The sequence below is a fragment of the Schistocerca serialis genome, chromosome 1, assembly GCF_023864345.2.
Source record: "Schistocerca serialis cubense isolate TAMUIC-IGC-003099 chromosome 1, iqSchSeri2.2, whole genome shotgun sequence".
Classification (NCBI taxonomy): Eukaryota; Metazoa; Arthropoda; class Insecta; order Orthoptera; family Acrididae; genus Schistocerca; species Schistocerca serialis.
In genome coordinates, this window is record NC_064638.1 from 743,365,553 (window position 1) to 743,374,204 (window position 8,652).

Below are 8,652 nucleotides of genomic sequence, written 5' to 3' on the forward strand. Positions count from 1 at the left end.
TATCCGCTGCTACCCCACTCGAAGTATATTCGATATTAGCAGGCCTTTCCTTGTGAAATTAACATCTTGTGCAGTAATTTATTTTTCAGGTGACACCATTCGCCTCAGCTGGTGCCGTGGTATCCCGAAATGACAGTAAGCTACGTGCAGATAAAAGTTTCACTCTCATGTTCAGATAAGGGAAAGGTAATAATTTCAGACATAACATTGTGCAAAAGTGAACATTATTATCTTCTAATCATTTTCTGAACTTCAATGTTGTCCGCCCCTGGTAGCTAAGTGGTTAGCGCGACGGCATGTCAAACCTAACGGCCTGGGTCCGATTCCCGGCTGGGTCGGAGATTTTCTCCGCTCAGGGACTGGGTGTTGCGTTGTCCTTATCATCATCATTTCATCCCCATCGAGACGTAAGTAGCCGATGTGGCGTCAAATCGAATGACTTGCACCCATACGAGAGGCCCTAGCCACACGGCATTTCCATTTACTTCAATGTTTTTGTTGTGTTTTACATGAGCATGAAAGAGATAGGAATAAAGCAACATGAAGATGCAGACAGAGGAAGGTACCGAAATCACATAAAACCAAATAGCGGATTTTCCCTGGATATCAACATGCTAAGAAATTCTACTTAACGACTAAGCGAACCGTCTTGCAATTGACCCAACTCGCAATGGACCCTTACATAACCCGATTTCCATGCATCCGATCGCAAGTTCCTAACCTAAAACAAAAGGCACTGGGAAAGAAGAGTAAGAAGCAGCAGAACAGCATGGAGGCCGCCAGTACTAGGAGGGGCTTTCAATAAGTAAAGCAACACTTTTTTTCTGAAAGAAGGTTCGTTTTATTCAGGGTTCCAAAACACCGTATTATTGCTCACTCTTTTGGCTACAAAGCCCTATTTTTCAGTGTATGTCTGCATGGTACCACTCTACGGATCGACGTCGGAGGCAACGTTTTGCTGCATCAATAACCTCCTCATCATTTACGTACTGCTTCCCGCGTAGCGCATCCTTCATTGGGCTAAACAGACGGAAGTCGGAAGATGCGCGGTCCGCGCTGTAGGGTGGATAAGGAAGAACAGTCCAGTGAAGTTCTGTGAGCTCCTCTGCAGTCTGGAACCGCAAGACCGCTACGGTCGCAGGTTCGAATCCTGCCTCGGGCATGGATGTTTGTGATGTCCTTAGGTTAGTTAGGTTTAACTAGTTCTAAGTTCTAGGGGACTAATGACCTCAGCAGTTGAGTCCCATAGTGCTCAGAGCCATTTGAACCATTTTTTTTGTGAGCTCCTCTCGGGTGCGCACACTTGGATGTCACGATCAGACTCGTAACGTGTGGGCAATTCCGCACGGATGGTCCTTCGCCGTTGCTTTTGGTCTTCCGTTAGGCAGCGGGCACAGACGTTTGAGTACCACAACTGGTGGACAGCTGTGCCAACACTACCGACAATGAAGTCCAGTTGTGCAGCGAGGTGTTTCACTGTGATCCGTCGATCCTCTCGAATGATACTGTGCGCGCGTTCCTGCACTGCAGGAGCCAGCACTGTGTCCCGGCACGAGGGAGATGGGACAGATCTGCGCGACCTTGTTGCGATGATGACAGACGCCTCACGCAACGATCTGCCGCACTTTTGTTCACTGCCAGGTCTCCGTAGACATTCTGCAAGCACCTGGTTTTCCGCCAAACAAAAATCTGTGACAACCCTCTTCCTGGAATGCACCTTTCTTACAGACGCTATTTTGAAGGCTTCGTTTTAGCGCCGCCACCTATCGGTACTTCGTGATACTATAGGGGCTGAAGCTGACATATCCCACGATGTCCCACAACAAATTCCCCACATTTTCAATCGAAACTGGCAGAAAAAAATGTGTTACGTTACATATTGCTTGCCTCTCGTGTAGTATGTAATTTCCAACATCCCACTTCCACCCTCCCTTTCCCCTCCCCTCCCACCAGAAACGATATGTGGTTTATGTACTGGACTTGCGGCAGGTAGCTCCTAATGTCTATCATAATGATCCACTCCCATCTTGGCAACTTCCCAGTCATCTTCTAAGACAGGTGTTGTAAACTTCCCCAATTGCTTTTTCGTGCTTTCAGCACAAGAAAAGGACTGAAATCATTAATTTTTACCGTGTGATCGCTGTCCTCGCCATTTAGGGCTAGGGACCAAGCAAGTTTAAACTCCAATTTCCCACTAGTTTTATCATTATCTTCGCTTAATTGCGTATGGACTTCTTAACAGATTGTAACCTGCACGTGTTTATACACACAGAGAAACTGGAATACCTGATTTTCAATAAATAACTCAAGACGTTCTCTCTTGGTTCAGTCTCGGCTATAAAGCCATAGCACAGCGTAAACAGGACTTCTGCGCAGCCTGCTAGGGATGTCTCGGTGAATTTTCATATGAGTTTTCGAACCAATAGAAACGCTGGGAGAATGTATCGTTCTGTGCAATGCATCGTGAAACTCAAAAACGATTACTGTCATAAAGAGCCGGCCTTTGCGGCCGAGAGGTTCTAGGCGCTTCAGTCCGGAACAGCGCTGCTGCTACGGTCGCAGGTTCGAATCCTGCCTCGGGCGTGGATGTGTATGATGTCCTTAGGTTAGTTAGGTTTAAGTAGTTCTAAGTCTAGGGGACTGATGACCTCAGATGTTAAGTCCCATAGTGCTTAGAGCTATTTTGTCATAAAGAAAGCGGAAGACAGTTTAGTGGAAATTCCTCGAATTCATTGACGAAAAAAATCGCAACACAGAAAAATTATGAATGTAGAGTAATGAAATTTCGGAAAAATATTTGTTATGGTGACATATTTAAGTGATTAAAGTTGCAAGATCACTGGTTAATGTAAGCGCGAGATAAGCCATTGCAAATGTGAAATGCTGGTACACCTCTAGCCGGTGTAACCGGAATGTTGAATGCAAGCATGTAAACGTGCATCGATTGTGTTTTACACGGGCTGGATGTCTGTTTGTGGGATGGAGTTTCAAACCTGTTGCACTTCGTCAGTCAATACAGGGACGGTTACTGTTCGTTGTGGATGACACTGGAGTTGTCGATGACGTCACATATATACTTGGTTGGAGACAGATCTGGTGATCGATCATGCCAAAGCAACATGTCGACATTCTTTAGAGTATGCTGGGTTACAACAGCGGTGTCTGGGCGAGCGTTATCTTGTTGGAAAACACCACCAGGAAAGATGTTCATGAACAGCAGCACAACAGATCGAATCACCAGAATGAGGTACAGATTTATATTCGGGGTGTGTGGGATGAACACGACAATGCTCCTGCTGTTTTATAAAATTGCACGCCAGACCATAACTTCAGGTGTGGGTCCTGTGTGTCTAGCACGCAGACAGGAAACTTGCAGGCCCTCAACTGGCTCCTTCTAACCAACACACAGCCATCACTGGCACCGACGCAGAACCAGCTTTCATCAGAAAACACAAGAGGCTTCCACCGTGCCCTGTGCTGCTGCAGATGCCGTACAATGTGGCAGAGGCATACGCCGAAGACGATCTTCCCTATAGATAGTGCCGCTTGGCCGTCCGAAGTCTGATTACCTTGTGACCGCACATACCAGTCACCACCGCTGCCAGCCATCATGTACAGTGGCTGCTTTCCTACCCAGTCTTGATACAATATCGCAGAAGGGACATCCAGCTTCTCGTAGCTCAATTACGCAACGTTGTTCGAACTCAGTGGCGTGGTGATCATGGCGTCTTTGTCTCCTTAAAGACATTCTTGACAAACATCAACTTACCACGAAGAATCTCAAAGATAACTAACTCTCACGACAGGTACAGCGTGTATGTAAAACAAATCTGATTTGCATCCTCATATTGGCACTGTTAGCACCATTCTTACGCGATTTGTGCGAAATTTCAATAGCTATCATTTTTCAGGTGTAGAAACACGCCTTCCAACTTTCGTTTATGTCGCATAACCTCATCTTGGCGCGATTTCTTTTTCGTCATCAGTATAGATAACGTCCGCAGCTCGTGGTCTCGCGGTAGCGCTCTCGCTTCCCGAGCACTGGGTCCCGGGTTCGATTCCCGGCGGGGTTAGGGATTTTCACCTGCCTCGAGATGAGTGGGTGTTGTTGTGTCGTCTTCATCATCATCATTCATCTCCATTACGGTCGGAGGGAGGCAACGGCAAACCACCTCCACTGGGACCTTGCCTAGTACGGCAGTGCGGGTCTCCTGCATCGTTCCCCTACGCTCTGTTGAGTATGGGACTTCATCATCATCAGTGTAGATAAGGCATGTCACACGAAGATATTTATCACTGACAAGGGGCGGAAAGGAATGTCAGGTATTTTTGCTATCCCAGGAGTTACATAAGTGCTCCCCTTCCGAGGTGATAAGAAATGTAGAAGGCTACGTTAAGGCTAAACATCGCGTTAGTCATGAGTCGTCAGACACTAATCACGAGCTCCGACGGGACAAGGTGCGTGTCGTCATTTCCAGAACAACTCTCTTACTATTTGCCTAAAGTGAATTAGTGAAACCAAAGCAAACCTAAACCCGTTTGACCGCTCGTGGGTATGAGTCTTGCTCCACCTAAATGAGCCTCTAGTGAGCCAGCCACTGTAGCACCACTGTACAAACGAAAGACCCATCCATAAGAACTGCGGTGTATACGGATGTTGATCTTTACGTCATTGCAAACCATGGAGTACTACGTGCCGTAGAGAACGATTCTAAGTTTTCCTATGGCAATATCGTAATTTCTAACGTTTATGCCTTCGATGTGGCTTTGGTATCGAACCGATCTCGTTTCGGAAGGAACGCGGTTGATATCCCCTCGCGGCCATTTAGACTCAGGTTTTGCTTGTTTTCTCCAAACAACTACAGGCACATGATAAAATGGTTGCTTTGAGTTTACCACAAGGTATGTCCTTTCACGTCATCGTAAATCGGAGTTTGTACTCCATTTCTAATGACGTCGAGGAGAGTCTGTACTCTGGTTTTCCTACCGTCTTTCTTCTTCGAACTTAACTTAGTTGGACAAGACGACACGAAGACTAAAATTGTTTCCATAGCACTGCAAAAAAGGTCTGAACGTACCGAAATTAGGGACGTTATGGAAACTAAACTTATTAAACGTAAGTTACTTCTTTCCGCTTGTCGGTGCACTGACGAAGGCTGCTGTCGGTGTGCATGGTGCCGACAAGGAAAAGCACAAGCCACGCAGGATCAGCGTTACCGCAACAGTAACAGTTGCAGAACACGCCCCACCGGCAGCATTTATGGTTTCTTCCCGGTTGTTGCGCCATCACATTGGCGTAGATTTCCTCTACAGCGCGCATTTTTCTATAAAGCAAAAATGTGAGAGCTGCTGGTTCTGTTCTGTCATACGTGACACAAATTTTACATTCAATCACTCCAGTGTCTCATAACTGATTGTTTTGCTGCACGTCTTTTGTTTGTATTTCGCTTGAAATGTAAGTGTATGCCACTGCGATATGGTGAGGAAGACAAAATCTGAGGTCGCCGTGATACTTTTAATATAACGAACAAGACAGACACCGCCTGCCTCACTTTTTTTGTTTATCGGATTACAGGTTTCGACTCTTGACGGACCATCTTCAGATTCAAGTCCACTCACTGTGGGTAGAATAGTTTGGATATCAGGATGATATCCGGCAAGAGTCGGTGCCGGTAAACTGTATAAACAGCTGGCCGCTGTGGCCGAGCGGTTCTAGGCGCTTCAGTCCCGAACCGCGGTGCTGCTACGGTCACAGGTTCGAATCCTGCCTCGTTCCTGGATGTGTGTAATTTCCTTAGGTTAGTTAGGTTTAAGTAGTTCTAAATGGTGCAAATGGCTCTAATCACTATGGGACTTAACATCTGAGGTCATCAATCCCCTAGGCTTAGAACTACTTAAACCTAACTAACCTAAGAACATCACACACATCCATGCCCGAGGCAGCATTCGAAACTGCGACCGTAGCGGCAGCGCGGTTCCGGCTGAAGCGCCTAGAACCGCTCGGCCACAGCGGCCGGCTAAATAGTTCTAAGTCTAGGGGACTGATGACCTCAGATTTTAAGTCCCATAGTGCTTAGTGCCATTTGAACCCTTATTTTTGGATAAACATAAAAAGTGATCCAGATGGTGTTCGTCTTTTCCGTTGTACCTCGAAACTGTATAAGGTATGTTTTCGTGATAAATAAAATTCGAAAACAATGTCTCTGCCGTTCGATATGTTTGTACACGTTAATTATTTTTATTTGCGGTCCACCTAAAAGAGTCTCTGAACCCATTGCCACCACTGAAATACTTCCTCAGTGTTTGGAAGGATGCTACCAGTGAAACCAATAGCCAGCTTGCACTTTAAAGTGACGTATTTTCTCGCAGGGAACCCACGGATGGATATTTTTGAAACTGTAAACAACGTCACAAATGAAGGAAAATAGTTAGCCTCTTCTAATAATTTTTCTGCGTGTTTGAGGCGCAGATTGTGCGGCCCCTCCCGCCGGAGGCTTGAGTCCTCCCTCGGGCATAGGTGTGTGTTGTTCCTAGCGTTAGTTTAAGAAGTGTGTAAGTTTAGGTTCAAATGGCTCTAAGCACTATGGTACTTAACATCTGAGGTCATCAGTCCCCTAGACTTAGAACTGCTTAAACCTAACTACCCTAAGGACATCACACACATCCATCCCCGAGGCAGGATTCGAACCTGCGACCGTAGCAGGAGCATGGTTCCGGACTGTAGCGCCTAGAACCACTGGACCACAGCGGCCGGCTGTAAGGCTAGGGACCGATGACCTCAGCAGTTTGGTCCCTTAGGAATTCACACACAAGTTGAACATTTTGAACCATTGTTCCAAGACACGTTTTACTGTGGTGGTCTAACCAGTAGTAGTTGTTAAAACTATTTTTTTTATTGCGTAGGTACCCCATTGTTGCATCCGCTGTTGTTCGTTTGCTTCTGCCACACCAACAATTGCAGCGAACCGGACTTCAGCCTGAAGGAGGGAGTTGTGCTGTCATGCGTAATCGGAATCGGTATTACACCAGGAACTACGCAGCAGTCAGCGCTTGCGCAGCAGGAATGCCTCGTTATCAACAGGTGGCCACAGCACAGCCGACAGCGACAGATGTAGTAATCCCAATCTGCGGTTTTCCGCTGGAGCCAGCACAGGCGTACACAGTACCCACTGCTGCCAATTGGTTCACGTATATAAAAAAAAAAGATTTATTTATGCTATCTCCATAATGCGCACTCTTGCCAGAACATGAACAGCTCTGGAATTATGAAGGTCACCTGGAAAGTATTGCCCCATATTTCTTCCTTCAGCAGTTACACTGACCGAAACACCAAGAAGGAGTTGTGCCACATACAACCAATAATTACATTCTCTTGAGATTGTGTTCCTGTATCTGAAAAATGATGACTATTCGAATTTCTCGAAAAATCTCATAAAAGTGGCACCAGTGGCGCCGCTAAGAGGAAGCAAAAAAAAAAAAAAAAAAAAAATGGATCTTAGCACTATGGGACTTAACTGCTGTGGTCATCAGTCCCCTAGAACTCAGAACTACTTAAACCTAACTAACCTAAGGACATCACACAACACCCAGTCATCACGAGGCAGAGAAAATCCCTGTCCCCGCCGGGATTCGACCCCGGGACGCCGGGCGTGGGGAGCGAGAACGCTACCGCACGACCACGAGCTGCGGACTAAGAGGATGCAAATCAGGACGGTTTCTAATACAGGTTGTAACGGTTACTTACCTTTGGACGTGGGGAGTTGGTGTTGGCCAAGATTGCCTTTAAGGCGACAAAGACGCCATTATCATCACCTCATTGAGTTTGAGCGACATCGAGTAATTAGACTGTGAGAAGCAGGATGTTACTTCTGCGATACTGCAGGAAGACGTACCAGAAATGTAGCCACGGTATACGTTTGCTGGCAGAGGTAGTGACCGGAATGTACGGTCGCAAGAAGGACGGGCTCCAGGTGGCCACAGGGAACATCGTGTATGACGTATAGCTTTGGCGCACCACGCTGCATATGAAGCAGCAATTTCAGCAGCAGTTGGCTCAACAATGACACTACGAACCAAAGACGGCTCCGAACCAGACGCCCTGTAGCGTGCATTCCACTGACCCCAAACCACGACTTCAGTGATGTGAACCGAGAGCTCATTGGAGGACAGGGGGGGAGGTCTGTTGCGTTTTCTCATGAAGTCGGTCCCGCCTCGATGCCAGTAATGGTCGTGTGTTGGTTAGAAGGAGGTTACGTGGGAGCCAGCAACCAACTTGTCTGCGTGCTGGACACACTGGACCTGCACCTGGAGTTACGTTCTGGAATACGATTTCGTATGACAGCAGGAGCATTCTCGTGGCTGTCCTAAGCACCGTAACTGCAAATCTGTACGGCAGTCTCGTGATTCTACATGTTGTGCTGCCATTCATGAACAGCATTCCATGAGGTGTTTTCCAGCAGGACAACGCTCGTTCACATTCCTCTGTTGTAACCCAACATGCTCTACATAGTTTCGACATGTTTCTTTGCACGTTCCATCACCAAATCTGTCTCCAACCGAGTATATATGGGACATCATCAAACGACAACTCCACGTCATCCACAACCAGCATTAACCATCCCTATATTGACCCACCAAGTGCAACAAACATGG